Source organism: Xenopus laevis, chromosome 8S, assembly GCF_017654675.1.
Source record: "Xenopus laevis strain J_2021 chromosome 8S, Xenopus_laevis_v10.1, whole genome shotgun sequence".
In the NCBI taxonomy this organism is placed as follows: domain Eukaryota; kingdom Metazoa; phylum Chordata; class Amphibia; order Anura; family Pipidae; genus Xenopus; species Xenopus laevis.
The window spans coordinates 93915185-93934950 of NC_054386.1; the positions used below are offsets into that span (position 1 = coordinate 93915185).

At 41.7% G+C, this 19766-nt stretch overlaps 1 protein-coding gene and 1 long non-coding RNA gene across 3 annotated transcripts in view; one reads left to right on the forward strand and one right to left on the reverse strand.

Moving 5' to 3' along the window:
* The window catches only part of LOC121397645 (vomeronasal type-2 receptor 26-like), a 31732-nt gene that overhangs the window by 8298 nt on the left and 3668 nt on the right, over positions 1 to 19766 (reverse strand). The window lies entirely within an intron of this gene.
* Positions 304 to 17101, forward strand: LOC121397556. Of its 2 annotated transcripts, none has more exons than XR_005963753.1 (3): positions 304 to 541; positions 15795 to 15909; positions 16864 to 17101. It is a non-coding gene; the product is annotated as an uncharacterized LOC121397556 (long non-coding RNA). The 2 variants fall into 2 exon arrangements; XR_005963752.1 differs by lacking the exon at positions 304 to 541 and adding an exon at positions 14020 to 14458 and having other exon boundaries at positions 16864 to 17099.

Sequence of the window (19766 nt, forward strand, 5' to 3'; positions counted from 1 at the left end):
TGGGCCGGGGCGCTCCTGATCTGCTGTCCGGGAGTCACTGATGCAAGTCCCCTTCCCTCGCCCTTTTCCCTGACTGTGTGGAGCAGTGAAACAGACCTCTCTGCAGCCGTGCTGTCTCCTGTTGTATTTCTCCTAATAATCCGCTCTCTGCTGGCAAGTCTGCAGGCTGCAGACAGCAGACATGATCAGTGGATTGCAGAGTGAGCATCAATTAGAAACGGTCTGCTGTTTGCAGCCTGCCAGCAGAGAGCTGATTATTAGGAGAAGTACAGGAGACAGCACGGCTGCAGAAGGTCTGTTTCACTGCTTCACATTTAATTTAATGACATTAAACTGGCGATTCTTCTATTGATTTGTTCTGTCTGTAATACGATGGTTCTCCACAGGCCACAATAGATGATCCAATCCTAGTGCCAATGATTGATCAGTTAGAAGTACAAGGACAGTTTCTGTACTGATAATAAAAGACAGTTGCAGTTAAGGATTGGTATACTTTCAGGGTGGGGGGTATGCTTAGGGCAAACAGCACGACTGCAGAAAGGTCTGTTTCACTGCTTCACACAGTGAGTGAAAAGGGTGAGGGAAGGGACTTGCTGGGGCATTTCTCAGAGTACTGAAAATTACAAGTTGGCAATACAACGAAAAGGGTGTGGGGCTTGGGTGGGCTGAATAGTGAATCAGAACATTACTGTGTCTATTAAAAATCACATTTGAACATTTTGCCACCCACTCGGCTGGGAATCATACATGTGTTAAACTGCTGGAACTGGCACTGTGTCCTTTAGGTGATTACTTATTTACTGTTCTGGATTCTCATGGAACTACAGCACTTAGGGGCAAATTCACTAAGATGCGAAGTTGCGCCGCGCGCAACTTCGCCGCACTTCGCCAGGCGTAGTTTCGCCAGCGCTCCGCAAATTCATTAAAATCCGAAGTTGCGCACAGGGCTAGCGTAAGGTTGCGAAGTTGCGCTAGCGTTGATTCGCTATGTATAGCGAAGTTACGCTAGCGAAGGCTAATTTGCATACGGCGCGAAATTCAAATTTCAATGGAGGAACACGTATCAGCACTACAAATGCCTAGAAAACCTTCAAATCTGCAAATAAAAAAATTATTTTGCCCTACACATGTGCCCACTGTCTAGGTAAGTTGCCATGAGTCAGGAAATGTAGGGGGGAGGAAGGGGAGCCCCAAAAATATTTTTTGATCTTTTTCAGCCTATCACCCATCATGTAGAAAACACGCCAGCGTTTTTTGGGACTTAGAAAAAAAATTTACTTTTTTTGAAACAATCCCTATCTACTCTATTGCGCTTCGCCTGTCTGAGGTGGCGAAGGAAGTGTAGCGTAAAAGGTAGCGTTCAGTACACTGCGCAAGTTAGTGAATTTGCGTAGTTTACATCGCTAGCGAAAATTCGTAAAAAATGTTACTGTACTATAATGTAATAATAATAGTTTGTTAATGACTGTAATATTTTACATTAAAGGAGAAGGAAAGGTTAAAACTAAGTAAGCCTTATCAGAAAGGTCCATCTAAATACACCATTAAACGCCCAAAGTAGTGCTGCTCTGAGTCCCCTGTCAAAAGAAACACTGCATTTCTTTCCTTCTATTGTGTACACATGGGCTTCTGTATCAGACTTCCTGCCTTCAGCTTAAACCTCATTGCCCTGGGCAAGAGCATGCTCAGTTTGCTCCTCTTCCCCCACCCCTCCCTTCTCTACTGTAATCTGAGCCCAGAGCAGGGAGAGACTCAGGCAGGAAGTGATGTCACACCACATTAATTCTGAAGCTCCTATTCTAAACAAACAGAGAGTTTCTAGAGCTTTTTACTCAGGTATGGTAAAACATTCTACAGAATAAGTATAGCATTCTAGCTTGCACTATTGCAGCTAATCTATTGGCAATAAAATGCCTCCGTAGCTTTCCTTCTCCTTTAAGTACCGTTAAGCGAGAAAGGCAGCTCTTTATGCACATAATTTTTGCAGTTTTTACCCCAATATATGTGTGAATGAGTATAAAACCATTGTGTGTTTACATGTGGGCTGCTTTGATTTTTTTTGCCCGGGCTGCTTTTTACTCCCAGTCCGGCCCTGTTGGGGGGTATAGTTTTCCTTTAATAACAGTGTCCACAAAATGGTGCCTTCTTGCTTGCTGTGATTATGCAATTCTAAGACGAAAAGAAACAAGTATTTAATTTACACAGTGTAAGTGAAGATTTGGAATTATTTCTTTGGGTGGCAGGTACCCTTTAAAGTTACAGAGATTGAGAAATGTCAGAAGTAATCTGGGAGGGAGTTCCCGAGAAGAGGTGCAGCCCTAGTAAAGTCTTGATTGTGATGTGAAGTGTTATTGAGTGAGGTGTGGAGAAGCAAATCAGTAAAGGATGTAGAAAGTGATTTGGCGAGTACCTGGAGAAAAGTTCAGAGATGTAGGCTGAGTAGTTAATACATAATAAAAACGCCCCATTAAATTATTCCAGATAGGCCATAGAAATTGTTGGGAAAAAAAATGACATTTTAAATAAAATGTATTTCTTTAGGTGACAGTATCAGCATCCCTTTAAAATATTATCGATTTTATTACTACCATCGATATCTATAACATAATGAGAGAGCACATAATGCTTTCCTGTAAAATATTGTTTTCATTACAATATGTTCTAAGACAGCATCAAAACTGTGCTCTAATCTGCAAGTTTATATGTGGGCTGCTTTGATTCTTTTTCTGCCAGCGTTGCTTTTTACTCCCAGTCCTTTTTATTTCTACAGTATTAGCGATGGGCTTTTTATTTTAGTCCCAGTATTACGATTGATTCCTCAAGGGAGTTGCACATGCAGCCAGATTCCCATTACAATTGTGACCACTGTGGCAAGAATATGTTGCTAGCAGCATTATTCTCCAAACCAAAGGTCTGCAGAGCCTATGACTACACTAGATTGTGGGCTAATCTGGGCATGTTAATGCCACAACAATACTTGTGATAAATACTCCTCTATACTAGCTGATGCATTAAAACAGAATTCATTGCATTTTGCTGAACAATGTGCAATGTAAAAGAGTAAAGGGTGCAGAAACAAAAGGGACCCAAGGAATTAACACCTGCAAAGTGCAATTTCTAGGACTTATTTACTGTACATGTTTCTCCTAAACAAAGAGCAACCTTGCACCTAATACATCTGGCACCGAAAATATTGCCACAATGGAAATAACAGGCATCATTGCCAGAGGAACACCAATGCAACTTGCCACTGAGATACAAACATTTGTTTATTTGTACCTGCATTACTAAATTGTTTGCAGGTTGTGGTGAATGCTGCTTTGCAGGTACCTGCTATTATGCTAGAATTCTCGGGGGGGGGGGAACTCTGCATTATTGGTAAAAACATTTTGTGTTTTGCATTAATTTTTTGAGTCTACTTCATACAGTATAATTAAGTTACTTTTTACTTGGAGGGTTTTGGAAAGTAAAAATTGTGTTTGTGTTTCAAGTTGGTGCTTGGCAGTTTTGTACTCTCAAATGCTGGCTGGACTTCTTCCATTTCTAATGACAAAGAGTTAACACCAACTGGCCTGCCCACATTCCCAAATCACAGGTTCTTGGGACAATAGGAATGCCTAAGTGAGTATATACTTGCACAGGCAGAATTATCCACTTCTGTAATAGGTGTAACAGCTTTATGATATGGACATGTCATAGATTATAATAATGTATCCTACCTGTGGGGTGTGTAGTTTGAAAGTAATTATTCTGATAAGTCTTTCAGTTTATATGAAATATTGTATTTAGTGACAAGGACATACTCTAAGGACTCCCACTGAAATATAGGTAGACTGCAAAGATATTGCAGGAAATAGTCATATATGAAGCAATTTGACCTTGTAGTTTTAGTCAATTTGGCTAAATTACCTGACATTTGCTCCTTGCCCCTGGAGTTGCAGTTCCATGGCACAATACTAATAGATCACAACCCAACTGTCCAAAAAGAACACTCAAGGAGTCATTCTCTTGAAATCTGAACAAGGTTTTTATTCAACTAGCCAAATTGTATGGTTTAATCAGACTAGTCCAGGTTTGACTGCCTTATTGGTGGTACTCGGCATGACTGTGCCTCTCCATACAGCTTAGAATTTTTCAGTAAGTTGTTTCTGCACCTTTTGGCACTCAATATTTGCCTGGAAAAGGACAGTGGTTTATCTAAATAAGATTTTTTTACATTACCATCTTCCCAGGGCTAACACAGCATTTTACACTGCTCTTATCTATTTCAAAATATGTCACAAGTGTTGGGCATTCTATTTATACTAAAAGCACTGGTTTTATTAGTGAAGATATATGTTGGAGCTTGTTATGTATTTCATGAATGTACGTTCCTAATTAGAGATGTCGCGAACTGTTCGCCGGCGAACTTGTTCGCCGCGAACATCGGGTGTTCGCGCTCGCCGGAAGTTCGCGAACGTCGCGCGACGTTCGCCATTTTGGGTTCGCCATTGTTGGCGCTTTTTTTTGCCCTCTCACCCCAGACCAGCAGGTACATGGCAGCCAATCAGGAAGCTCTCCCCTGGACCACTCCCCTTCCCTATAAAAACCGAAGCCCTGCAGCGTTTTTTCACTCTGCCTGTGTGTGCTGAAGAGATAGTGTAGGGAGAGAGCTGCTGCCTGTTAGTGATTTCAGGGACAGTTGAAAGTTTGCTGGCTAGTAATCGTTTTGATACTGCTCTGTTATTGGAGGGACAGAAGTCTGCAGGGGTTTGAGGGACATTTAAGCTTAGGTAGCTTTGCTGGCTAGTAATCTACCTTCTACTGCAGTGCTCTGTATGTAGCTGCAGTGGGCAGCTGTCCTGCTTCTGATCTCATCTGCTGACTGCTGCAATAACAGTAGTCCTTGTAAGGACTGCTTTTATTTATTTTTTTGTTGTTTTTACTACTACTACTACTACTACTATAAGAGCCCAGTGCTATTAGTCTAGCAGTGTTGGGGAGTGGGACTGGTGTGCTAATCTGCTGCTCCTAGTAGTTCAGCAGCACCAACTTTAATTTTTTTTTTTTAATATTCATTTTTTTTTTATTTTACTTTTTTTTATTTTACTACCGCTGTAGTAGTGTATAAGTTGACCTTTTTAGGCATTATTTGCCCTGTAGGCATTATTTGCACACTGTTTTCTTCAACCCGCCATCTAGCTGTGTGACCTTGTTCACATTCTGTCTAAATATCCATAATATTACCGTCTCCAGAAAAAACACCGGAGTGACTTTTTTCAAGCAGCCATAATATATTTTACGTAATCCGTATCCACCGCTGTAGTAGTGTATACGTTGACCTTGTAGGCATTATTTGCACACTGTTTTCTTCAACCCGCCATCTAGCTGTGTGACCTTGTTCACATTCTGTCTAAATATCCATAATATTACCGTCTCCAGAAAAAACACCGGAGTGACTTTTTTCAAGCAGCCATAATATATTTTACGTAATCCGTATCCACCGCTGTAGTAGTGTATACGTTGACCTTGTAGGCATTATTTGCACACTGTTTTCTTCAACCCGCCATCTAGCTGTGTGACCTTGTTCACATTCTGTCTAAATATCCATAATATTACCGTCTCCAGAAAAAACACCGGAGTGACTTTTTTCAAGCAGCCATAATATATTTTACGTAATCCGTATCCACCGCTGTAGTAGTGTATACGTTGACCTTGTAGGCATTATTTGCACACTGTTTTCTTCAACCCGCCATCTAGCTGTGTGACCTTGTTCACATTCTGTCTAAATATCCATAATATTACCGTCTCCAGAAAAAACACCGGAGTGACTTTTTTCAAGCAGCATTCATATATTTTACGTAATCCGTATCCACCGCTGTAGTAGTGTATACGTTGACCTTGTAGGCATTATTTGCACACTGTTTTCTTCAACCCGCCATCTAGCTGTGTGACCTTGTTCACATTCTGTCTAAATATCCATAATATTACCGTCTCCAGAAAAAACACCGGAGTGACTTTTTTCAAGCAGCCATAATATATTTTACGTAATCCGTATCCACCGCTGTAGTAGTGTATACGTTGACCTTGTAGGCATTATTTGCACACTGTTTTCTTCAACCCGCCATCTAGCTGTGTGACCTTGTTCACATTCTGTCTAAATATCCATAATATTACCGTCTCCAGAAAAAACACCGGAGTGACTTTTTTCAAGCAGCCATAATATATTTTACGTAATCCGTATCCACCGCTGTAGTAGTGTATACGTTGACCTTGTAAGGCATTATTTGCACACTGTTTTCTTCAACCCGCCATCTAGCTGTGTGACCTTGTTCACATTCTGTCTAAATATCCATAATATTACCGTCTCCAGAAAAAACACCGGAGTGACTTTTTTCAAGCAGCCATAATATATTTTACGTAATCCGTATCCACCGCTGTAGTAGTGTATACGTTGACCTTGTAGGCATTATTTGCACACTGTTTTCTTCAACCCGCCATCTAGCTGTGTGACCTTGTTCACATTCTGTCTAAATATCCATAATATTACCGTCTCCAGAAAAAACACCGGAGTGACTTTTTTCAAGCAGCCATAATATATTTTACGTAATCCGTATCCACCGCTGTAGTAGTGTATACGTTGACCTTGTAGGCATTATTTGCACACTGTTTTCTTCAACCCGCCATCTAGCTGTGTGACCTTGTTCACATTCTGTCTAAATATCCATAATATTACCGTCTCCAGAAAAAAACACCGGAGTGACTTTTTTCAAGCAGCATTCATATATTTTACGTAATCCGTATCCACCGCTGTAGTAGTGTATACGTTGACCTTGTAGGCATTATTTGCACACTGTTTTCTTCAACCCGCCATCTAGCTGTGTGAGCTTGTTCACATTTTGTCTAAATATTGATAATATTATCGTCTCTAGAAAAACCACTTGAGTTACTTTTTTTCAAGCAGCATTCATATATTTTACGTAATCCGTATCCACCGCTGTAGTAGTGTATACGTTGACCTTGTAGGCATTATTTGCACACTGTTTTCTTCAACCCGCCATCTAGCTGTGTGACCTTGTTCACATTCTGTCTAAATATCCATAATATTACCGTCTCCAGAAAAAACACCGGAGTGACTTTTTTCAAGCAGCCATAATATATTTTACGTAATCCGTATCCACCGCTGTAGTAGTGTATACGTTGACCTTGTAGGCATTATTTGCACACTGTTTTCTTCAACCCGCCATCTAGCTGTGTGACCTTGTTCACATTCTGTCTAAATATCCATAATATTACCGTCTCCAGAAAAAACACCGGAGTGACTTTTTTCAAGCAGCCATAATATATTTTACGTAATCCGTATCCACCGCTGTAGTAGTGTATACGTTGACCTTGTAGGCATTATTTGCACACTGTTTTCTTCAACCCGCCATCTAGCTGTGTGACCTTGTTCACATTCTGTCTAAATATCCATAATATTACCGTCTCCAGAAAAAACACCGGAGTGACTTTTTCAAGCAGCCATAATATATTTTACGTAATCCGTATCCACCGCTGTAGTAGTGTATACGTTGACCTTGTAGGCATTATTTGCACACTGTTTTCTTCAACCCGCCATCTAGCTGTGTGACCTTGTTCACATTCTGTCTAAATATCCATAATATTACCGTCTCCAGAAAAACACCGGAGTGACTTTTTTCAAGCAGCATTCATATATTTTACGTAATCCGTATCCACCGCTGTAGTAGTGTATACGTTGACCTTGTAGGCATTATTTGCACACTGTTTTCTTCAACCCGCCATCTAGCTGTGTGACCTTGTTCACATTCTGTCTAAATATCCATAATATTACCGTCTCCAGAAAAAACACTTGAGTTACTTTTTTTCAAGCAGCATTCATATATTTTACGTAATCCGTATCCACCGCTGTAGTAGTGTATACGTTGACCTTGTAGGCATTATTTGCACACTGTTTTCTTCAACCCGCCATCTAGCTGTGTGTATTATCGTTTCCAGAAAAACCAACTGAGTTTTTGTTGTTGTTGTTGTTTTTTTAAAAATAATGCCAGGCAAAGGCAGGCCGCCACGCAGAGGCTGTGCTAGGGGCCGTGCTGCTATGCAATCCTGTGGCCCTAGCAAATTGCCCAGTTTTAAAAAGCCAATGACCCTGAACTCCCAAAATGCTGAAGAGGTAGTTGACTGGCTTACACAGCACACCCCATCCTCTACCGTTTCTAACTTTACCACAACATCCTCCTCATCCTCCACTGCTATGGCCACCCCACGTAACACTTCCTCCACCACCGGTGCCCCTTCTTCACTGGGGTCAGAGGAGTTATTTTCCCATGAGTTTCTTGAACTGAGTAATGCGCAACCATTATTGCCAGAAGAAGATGAAGGAGATGAGGACCTTACACCAGATTTAATTCTGGCAGAGAACACGATAGAGATGGACATAATGAGTGATGAGGAGGAGGTCCCCGCTGCTGCTTCCTTCTGTGATGTGTCAGAAGAAATTGATGCATCTGAGGAGAATGATGATGAGGAGATTGATGTTTTGTGGGTGCCTAGTAGAAGAGAGCAAGAGGAGGGTAGTTCAGATGGAGAGACGGAGAGTCAGAGAGGCAGTAGGAGAATAAGACTTAGAAGAAGCAGGGAGGACAGCCCGCAGGGATCAGTAGGGCAACAACATGTATCGGCACCTGTGTTCAGCCGGCCAACGCACCCGCCATTGCCGCCAATGCCGCCAACTTCTACTGTTACCGCCAGATCGCACACTTCCAAAAAGTCAGCAGTGTGGGATTTTTTTAATGTGTGTGCCTCTGACAAAAGCATTGTAATTTGCAATGAGTGCAGTCAGAAACTGAGCCTTGGTAAGCCCAACAGCCACATAGGTACAACTTCTATGCAAAGGCACATGAGCGGCAAGCACAAAGCACTTTGGGAGCAACACCTCAAAGGCAACAGGCAAACTAAAAGCCACACTCCTTCTGGTCCAGCATCTTACTGCTCTACCTCTGCTCTCCTTGACCCGTCTGAACCACCCTCCACTCCGCCTTCCACCTTGACCACCTGTTCCCATTCCCAGTCATCTGCCACCAGCCAAGTTTCTGTGAAGGCCATGTTTGAGCGTAAGAAGCCAATGTCTGACTGTCACCCCCTTGCCCGGCGTCTGACAGCTGGCTTGTCTGCACTCTTAGCCCGCCAGCTTTTACCATACCAGCTGGTGGACTCTGAGGCCTTCCGCAAATTTGTAGCAATTGGGACACCGCAGTGGAAGGTACCCAGCCGCAATTTTTTTTCTAAAAAGGGAATACCACACCTGTACCAACATGTGCAGAGCCAAGTTACCGCATCTCTGTCACTTAGTGTTGGGCCAAAGGTCCATATGACTACTGACGCATGGTCCTCCAAGCATGGTCAGGGCAGGTATGTCACCTACACTGCCCACTGGGTGAACTTGGTAATGGCTGGGAAGCAGGGAATGGGTAGCTCAACAACAACAGTGGAGTTGGTGTCACCGCCACGGATTGCACGCGGTTCTGCCACCACCTCTACTCCTCCATCGCTCTCTACCTCGTCTTCTTCTTCTTCTTACTCTGCTGCTGGGTCCTCCTTCTCCTCCTCCACACCTGTGCACCCCCAGCTCCCCCTAGGCTATTCGACGTGCCAGGTACGCCGTTGTCACGCTGTCTTGGGGATGACGTGCCTGGAAAGCAAAAACCATACCGGATCTGTACTCCTGTCATCTCTGCAGTCACAGGCCGATCGGTGGCTGACCCCACACCAACTGCAGATCGGAAAAGTGGTGTGTGACAATGGAAGCAATCTGTTGGCAGCGTTGAGACTAGGCAATTTAACACATGTGCCCTGCATGGCACATGTGTTAAATTTAATAGTCCAACGTTTTGTCTCCAAGTACCCAGGATTCCAGGACGTTCTCACCCAGTCCAGAAAGGTGTCGGCCCATTTCAGACGTTCCTACACAGCCATGGCACGCCTTGCTGACATTCAGCAGCGCTACAACATGCCAGTCAGGCGTTTGATTTCTGACAGCCAGACTCGCTGGAATTCAACGCTCCTTATGTTGGAACGTCTGCTGCAACAACAAAGGGCCGTCAACGAGTACCTTTTTGAACTGGGTGGTAGGACTGGATCTGCACAGCTGGGGATTTTTTTCCCCCGTTACTGGGTGCTTATGCGCGATGCCTGCAGGCTCATGCGACCTTTTGAAGAGGTGACAAATATGGTCAGTCGCACCGAAGGCACCATCAGCGACCTAATACCCTTCGCTTTCTTCCTGGAGCGTGCCGTGCGACGAGTGACAGATGAGGCTGTAGACCAGCGTGACGAGGAGCTGGAAGCGCACGATTTCTGGTCGGAATCACCAGAACGAACCCAGGCACCTGCTGCAACGCAGGGAGAGGTGCCAGAAGTGGAGTCAGAGGAGGAAGGTGGCTTTGTGGAGGAGGAGGAGGAGGACCAACAGGAGCAGGCTTCCCAGGGGGCTAGTGGTGACCTTTTGGGGACCCCTGGTCTTGTACGTGGCTGGGGGAGGAGACCGTGGATGATGCAGTCCTTGATAATGAGGAAGCGGAGATGGATAGCTCTGCATCCAACCTTGTGAGAATGGGGTCTTTCATGCTGTCATGCCTGTTGAAGGACCCCCGTATCAAGAGGCTTAAGGAGAAGGACCTGTACTGGGTCGCAACGCTACTAGACCCTCGGTACAAGCATAAAGTGTCAGAAATGTTACCAACATACCACAAGTCCGAAAAGATGCGGCATTTACAAACCAGCCTGCAAAACATGTTGTACAATGCTTTTAAGGGTGATGTCACTTCAGGAACTCATCAACATTCCAGGGGCAGAGGTGCCAGTAATCCTGCCACGAGCACACCTGCAAGGACAAAGCCCTTTGGCCAGTCTGTAACGTCAGACATGCAAATGTTTTTCTGTCCAAGGCAGCGCCACAACCCTTCTGGATCCACCCTCAAAGAACGCCTCGACCGGCAGGTAGCGGACTACCTGGCATTAACTGCAGATATCGACACTCTGAGGAGCGATGAACCCCTGGACTACTGGGTGCGCAGGCTTGATCTGTGGCCAGAGCTGTCACAATTTGCCATGAACCTCTTGTCTTGCCCAGCCTCAAGTGTGCTCTCAGAAAGGACCTTCAGTGCAGCAGGAGGGATTGTAACTGAGAAGAGAACTCGCCTAGGTCACAAAAGTGTCGATTACCTGACCTTTATTAAAATGAATGAGGGGTGGATCTCGGAGGGTTACTGCACGCCGGAAGACTTGTTCTGACTTCTATGCAGCTGTCCTTCTCTTCAAGCCTCATGACTCCACACACAGCTGTCCTTTAGCGTCCTCCTCCTCCCTCCGCCACCGTTACAAACTAGGGTGCAAACCCTACTGGTTTAATTTTTTCTGGCCTCTGTGCTTCAGTGGCTGCAACCAAAAAAACTGGGCAAACAATGTCTACAAGGTCAACGTATGGCAAAAAATGACTATTTTCAGCATTTATATGGCATATTTTTTCTGGCAACTGTGCTTCAGTGGCTGCGTCCAAAAAAAATGCATATTTTCTGCATTTATATGGCATAATTTTTCTGGCCTCTGTGCTTCAGTGGCTGCAACCAAAAAAATGCATATTTTCAGCATTTATATGGCATAATTTTTCTGGCCTCTGTGCTTCAGTGGCTGCAACCAAAAAAATTTATATTTTCAGCATTTATATGGCATAATTTTTCTGGCAACTGTGCTTCAGTGGCTGCGACCAAAAAAATGCATATTTTCAGCATTTATATGGCATAATTTTTCTGGCCTCTGTGCTTCAGTGGCTGCAACCAAAAAATTTATATTTTCAGCATTTATATGGCATAATTTTTCTGGCAACTGTGCTTCAGTGGCTGCGACCAAAAAATGCATATTTTCTGCATTTATATGGCATAATTTTTCTGGCCTCTGTGCTTCAGTGGCTGCAACCAAAAAAATTTATATTTTCAGCATTTATATGGCATAATTTTTCTGGCCTCTGTGCTTCAGTGGCTGCAACCAAAAAAATGCATATTTTCAGCATTTATATGGCATAATTTTTCTGGCAACTGTGCTTCAGTGGCTGCGACCAAAAAAATGACTATTTTCAGCATTTATATGGCATATTTTTTCTGGCCTCTGTGCTTCAGTGGCTGCGGCCAAAAAAACTGGGCAAACAATGCCTACAAGGTCAACGACGTTGACCTTGTAGGCATTGTTTGCCCAGTTTTTTTGGCCGCAGCCACTGAGAGGCCAGAAAAAATATGCCATATAAATGCTGAAAATAGTCATTTTTTGCCATACGTTGACTCAACGTATATGGCAAAAAATTACTATTTTCAGCATTTATATGGCATATTTTTTCTGGCAACTGTGCTTCAGTGGCTGCGACCAAAAAAACTGGGCAAACAATGCCTACAAGGTCAAACGTATGGCAAAAAATGACTATTTTCAGCATTTATATGGCATATTTTTTCTGGCAACTGTGCTTCAGTGGCTGCAACCAAAAAAACTGGGCAAACAATGTCTACAAGGTCAACGTATGGCGAAAAATTACTATTTTCAGCATTTATATGGCATATTTTTTATGGCAACTGTGCTTCAGTGGCTGCGTCCAAAAAAACTGGGCAAACAATGCCTACAAGGTCAACGTATGGCAGTTGTTTAAAGAGAACAGTAGATTACTAGCCAGCAAAGCTACCTAAGCTAAAATGTCCCTCAAATCCCTGCAGACTTCTGTCCCTCCAATACAGAGCAGTATCAAGCAGATTACTAGCCAGCAAACTTACTATCATCTGTCCCTGAAATCACTAACAGCTCTCCCCCTACACTATCTCTTCCAAGCACACACAGGCAGATTTTTCAGATACATTTTTGCCTTGATCCCCCTCTGGCATGCCACTGTCCAGGTCGTTGCACCCTTTAAACAACTTTAAAATCATTTTTCTGGCCAGAAATGTCTTTTCTAGATGTTAAAGTTCGCCTTCCCATTGAAGTCTATGGGGTTCGCGAACCGTTCGCGAACCGCTCGCATTTTTGCGCAAGTTCGCGAATATGTTCGCGAACTTTTTTTCCGACGTTCGCTACATCCCTATTCCTAATCACTGGTGAAAATACAAACTGGGTTATTTCAGTCTTATATCAGTAAGGCCATACTACCTAGTAAAATAAGATAAAGAATGAAATAGTTGACTCGTTGCTATATTTCATATGAGTTCGTATGACTGACGGCTGAGAAGGGAGGGTAGAGGACGGAGGTGTGATTGCAGATTTGGACGATGACTGACGGTAAAAGCAACCGATGCGCCACTCTGAAGTCATAGGACATCACATGAAGGATAGGGATTTCGCTGCAGGATGTCCTAAAATGCGTTACGTACTCACGTTTTGTGCTGGCTGTAGATTATAATGAATAATGCACCCCCTACTGTAATTTATAAAGATATTAAAAGTCACCGAGGAGTTACGTGACCTGTATAAAAGCACTCGGCCTGCGGGGGTGCATTATTCATTATAATCTACAGTGTTTCTATGTGCAGCATTTCAAGGAGTTCTCTGCCTCAGCTATATATTAGTCTACCCAATGCCACACTTTGTTCCCCTTGTGGTTTTGCATTTTATTATTCTGTCTCCCTGTAGCCCCTCTGTACCCTGTGAGGTATTTTTGCATGATTCTCATACCTCCCAACTGGCCCTTTTTCGGAGGGACAGTCCCTCTTTTGACAGCTCAACCCGCAGTCCCTCATTTGTACTGGAAAGTACCTCTTTTCTATGCACTGAACAGCCAGAAAAAGAAACAAACTTAATTGGCTTTTAGCAGAGAGCCCAGAACAGCTAAACAGGTGCAAATAAGATACTTTGTAACAAAACACAGTTTAGATAAGGAGAAATATTTTCAAACTTTCATAACCTGCCAAATTTTGTAAAACAAACATGGTAATTAGGGGGTGTGGCCACAGAAAGGGGTGTGGTCAAAGTAGCAAAATACAACCAACCAGCTAGTTTGAACAGTGCTATAGTGCATTTGTTTTATGTAACATGAATACCTTCCAGTCAGGGGATAGCTGCTATTTTACTGTTGGTGTGTTATATTGCATTCAACAGTTAACAAATCAAAGGTATCCACCCAGTCAGGCTTTTGGTGGATGGCGTGGTTTGTAGTGCAGCTTAATGAATTACAGCTAAATGATAAAGTCCGCAGATAGCCATGATAGAGAGTACAGCAGGCAGTGAAGAAAGAGCAGCCAGTCTCTTCTTTCATGCAATGGTCGCTGAAGGGAGCTGAGGGGCGGGATCTGAGTGGGATGGGGAAGTGGGCAGATTGGCTGTTACACTGTGTGGCTGTACAAAGGTCCCTGCATTTTAAAAGCAGAGGCTTCAGATTGTGCTTCTACTACAGACCAGGCCCAGAAGCAGAGGAGTAATATCCTTCTAGTAGGTAAAGCAATGCTGGTTTCTGAATGGTAGGCATACGGGGAGGGAAATTACACTGTGGTGATGTTGCTGAGAAAACTAACTTATTCATCACCTGCTGCATGTGATCTTTTGATCTCTGAAGTAAATGTGTGACACATGCACACCTATACTCCTGCCCTTTTTGGTACAGCCCTTAACACCACCTGTGAATGATGTACCTAAACTATTTGGTTTTTTACTTTGTATGTTCTTACCGCGCAAACATGAATGCCAAATTTGCCAATCTGCATGTGGCTTTTGCAAGAGCTGTTTGATGGCAGATAATGGCAAAAGTGTTGTTTCATTTTGTACCATGACTCCTCACTCCCAGAACTGCAAATTTGCAGTATATTCACTTTATGTAGTGTGATCAAATAATAAAACACTTGGATTATAAGATTTTGCTACTTTTGCTCCAGAGTTTTGTTCCCCGATAAATGGACATGCACATTTTTTAAAATGCTGGCATGACCATTTATAAGTAGGGGTTATTTTCAATCATATAAACGACATCATACATGAGTAGTATCCGGTTTTGACCCAAACAGCCCGGCTTTTTGAAGGAATGCCTGCCCAGTTTCCAAATAGGAAAACCAGGCAGTATTCCTGAGACTGATCAGCCAATCACTGATTGACATTTCATAGCCCCATCCCTGACATCACAGCCCACCCCTGCTACATTGCGGCACTGCCTCCCAGCCCGGAGTTAGTTGGGGTAAAGATGGCAACCCTATACATGAGCATGGCATGTAGGGCTACAGAATTTTGTGTCACATCATTTAAAAAAAATTGTTTCATTGTACCAGGAAACTGGCAGATCCGTCCAGCCATTTCCCATCTCGCTCCCCCAGTGTGCAGCCATGAGCCATGATGTCACAGAGGCAGGTGCCTCTTCTTCCTACCCCTAGTTCCGGCCCTTGTCTGTTTATAAACTAGATACTGCTGCTGAATTTATTGAAGGCAAGCATGCAATATGACAACACTCGCAAATACTTTAATTTATACAATGCAGAAAATAAATATTCAGGGTACACAGTGTGATGTCACACTTATCTGAAAAGCTAGATAAGATACTAGCAAGAAACTAGATCAAAGTGCACCAGCAAGCCTTTGCTGTCATATATTCATTGGGGATGTACTTAAGGCCTTAAAGTTGCTTTGAGCAGGGAAACATCACAAATTCAGCAGAGTCTACAAAGACCTTACTGACATCTGTGAAAAATAGCACGGCTATTACTGTAAATTTTATTACTTATATAACATACTTGGATAAAACAAAATGAAGTGTGTCGTTCTTTAACTTTCTGTTGTTTTTGCAGATAATAACAATGGTGGTAACTAAGTCATGGACCATGGTGAGGCATTTTGAGGGTGCACCAAAAGCTGAAGATTTTAAGTTGATAGAGAAAGAGTTGCCAACCCTAAAAGATGGTGGTAAGGCCTGCTTAATCAGTGGTCTTCTAGTAGGTTTGCCTATAACCCAGGTGCTAACAAAGATTTGTAAATACCATTTAACTTTTTTTTCTGAATGCTTTCAAAGAAGGTCATAGTACAACTATGGGACCTGTTATCCAGAATGCTTGATTGGGGGGGGGGCACAGCCTGAAGTCCAGTTAAGGACGAGAGAATAGTGAGAAGAAGAGAATGCCTTTTTGCTTTCCTTCATACAGTACCAACAAAAAAAAACAACTTAGGTCAGCTTGAGAAATATTTAGTATAAATATTTACTTGATGCCCCAGACATTCTGGTAATGGTAACTACGAAATATACGAATGGCTGATACAGCAATGTTTGTCATCAGTGGTAGCCTTTTGATGGAGTCACATGGGGGCATAAAAAGTAGTAGTAAAGGCCAGAATAAATTCCCATGTGGAAACATAAGATTATTTGAATTGGATGATGAAGACACTGAACTATACTGCATGTCACTATGGCAGGGGTCCCCTACCTTTTTTACCCGTGAGCCACATTCAATGGGTGAAAAGAGTTGGTTAGCAACGCAAGGTAGAAAATAAGAGCTGTGATTGGCTATGAGGTAGCCCCTACATGGAATGGCTGTCTAAAGGCAGTTGTTTGGCAGTGTACCTGGTTTCTATGCAAATAAAACTTCCTTCTAAGTCCGCAATTCAAAAATATGCTCCTTCTTTGAGGCCACTGGGAGTAACAGCCAATAGATTTGGTGATGTTGCTCGTGAGCCACTAGTTGGAGACTACACTATGGCATGTATTTTATTAAAAAACTATAATACACTAGAATTTACAAATAAATATATATATATATATATATATATATATATATATATATATATATATATATATATACTGTATATATTTTGATTGTGAAGCAGAGATTTAACTGCTGTCTTTAAATTTTACTTTATTTTTAGAGGTGCTACTCGAATCTGAGTTCTTAAGTGTCGACCCATACATGAGGTAATTTGAATTCATGCAAGTATATGGTGTGTATACCTTACAGAGATGCTGGGAGTTGTAGCTCGACAGATTTCACACTCCAGGTGTTTCTATCTCTGGATTCACTTTTTCTTTTATTCATAGGCAGGACAAACCATAGAGTCTCCATTTGAAGCTTAAACAAATCGGGTAAATAAATAGGTTATGCAAAATAGAAAACATTTTCAATATAGTAAGTTAGCCAAAAATGTAACGTATAAAGGCTGGAGTGACTGGATGTCTAACATAATAACTAGAACACTACTTCCTGCTTTGCAGCTCTCTTGGTTTCCACCAGAAACCAATCAGTGGCTTGAGGGGAGGCCACATGGGTAATAACTGTTTGCATTTGAATCTGAAGCTGCATGCTAAGGATCAATTGCAAAGTCACTGAACAGTTATGTCCCATGTGGCCCCCATTCAAGTCGCTGACTAACTCACAGTTAGAGAGCTGAAAAGCAGGAAGAAGTGTTCTGGCTATTATGTTAGACACCCAGTAACTCCAGCCTTTATACATTATTTTGCACAGCATATCTATTTACCAGTTTTTATTTTAACACTGAACTGTTCCTAACAATTTCACTGTGTGCAAGGAAAACCTGATTTAATCTGCATATTAATCTGTGTGTTTTTCTGTCCTGAAACAGCTCTCAGCTGCTAAATTTAGTCTTTTTACATTAATGGGGTTGTGTACCTTTGAGTTAACATTTAGCATGATTTAGAGAGTTTTGGTTAGTTTTGGTTAGAGAGACAATTGGTTTGCATTTTTAATATTTGTAGTTTTTGAGCTATTTCGATTTTTATTCAGCAGCTCTCCAGTTTCCAATTTCCATCTCCAGCAATGTGGTTGCCAGGGTCCAAATTATCCTAGCAACCATTCATTGATTTGATTAAGAGATTAGAATATAAGTAGTAGAGGGGCTGAATAGAAAGATGAGTATTAAAAAGTAGCAATAACAAGACATTTGTAGCTTCACAGAGCATTTGTTTTTTAGATGGGGTGACTCCACTTGAAAGCAGCAAAGAGTAACAAGTAAAAGGCAAATAATTTAAAAACTATAAAAAATAAATAGTGAAGACCAATTGAAAAGTTGCTTAGAATTGGCAATTCTATACCATACTAAAAGTGAACCACCCCTTTAATCTTTAAAGGACAAGGGAAGGTAGAGTCACTGGGGGTTGCAATTTAGACTCTACTTTCTTTGTCCTTCAACTTCACCACAGCTTTTATGTTATAGCAGCCCATAGGACATAAACATTAGGTGACCTTTGCTGCTTTTTGAAAACACATAACTGGTTGGTTGCTGTGGGTTACTATGCCTAAAGCAAACATACGTCTTTTATTACATTTTACCCTGCCTGCAAATAGCTAGGGCACACTTGTTGATATTCCTCCTCATTAGAGTCTGTGCACTTCCATACTGTCCTGAATGTAATCCTGAAGAATAACATTCTAATGCACTGGTGTGCTGCTTTTTTCATTTTAAAGCCCTGTGAAATTGTTAAAGGGGTGTTTCACCCCATCAGTTAACTTTTCAGTTGGTCTTCATTATTTATTATATATAGGTTTTTAATTTGCTTTCTTCTTCTGACTCTTTCCAGCTTTCAGATGGGTGGTCATTGACCCCATCTGTAAGGCAACAATTCATTGTTATTGCTACTTTTTTTTACCCGTCTTTCTGTTCAGCTTCCTCTCCTATTCATATTCCAGTCTCTTATTCAAATCAATGCATGGTTGCTAGGGTAATTTGGACCCTAGCAACCAGATTGCTGAAAATGCAAACCGGAGAACTGCTTAAAGGAAAACTATACCCCCAAAATGAATACTTAAGCAACAGATAGTTTATATCAAATTGAATGACATATTAAAGAATCTTACCAAACTGGAATATATATTTACATAAATATTGCCCTTTTACATCTCTTGCCTTGAACCACCATTTCGTGACTCTTATCTGTGCTGCCTCAGAGATCATCTGACCAGAAATACTACAACACTAACTGTAACAGGAAGAAGTGAGGAAGCAAAAGGCCGAACTCTGTCTGTTAATTGGCTCATGTGACCTTACATGTGGTTTGTATGTGTGCACAGTGAATCTTACGATCTCAGGGGGCGGCCCTTATTTTTTAAAATGGCAATTTTCTATTTATGATTACCCAATGGCACATACTACTAAAAAGTATATTATTATGATAATGGTTCATTTACATGAAGCAGGGTTTTACACATGAGCTGTTTTACTCAGTATCTTTTAATAGAGACCTACATTGTTTGGGGGGTATAGTTTTCCTTTAACAAAAAAAATAAATTTAAAAATATATGGAGAAAAGGATACCCCGTGGGTAACAACCTAATCAATAACCAGCATGCAATAGGCTCTTAAGATTAAATAAGTTAATTCAATAAATAGATTAAAGTGCAGTAATTGTCTCCAAATAAATTAATCAATTGTACAGCTACTTACTTATAAGTTAATTGATAAAATTCTATAAAGTGCCAATTAGTGCGTGATATCCATAAGTAGTTTAGTCAATTATCATGCCCAATAAAAATTCATGGTTAGTCTAAACCAACGAAGATAAGAAAAAAATGATAAGGTTCTTCTAAAGTGCAATTAAAGGAAAACTATACCCCCCAAACAATGTCGGTCTCTATTAAAAGATACTGAGTAAAACAGCTCATGTGTAAAACCCTGCTTCATGTGAATGAACCATTATTATAATAATATACTTTTTTAGTAGTATGTGCCATTGGGTAATCAAAAATAGAAAATTGCCATTTTAAAAAATAAGGGCCGCCCCCTGGGATCGTAAGATTCACTGTGCACACATACAAACC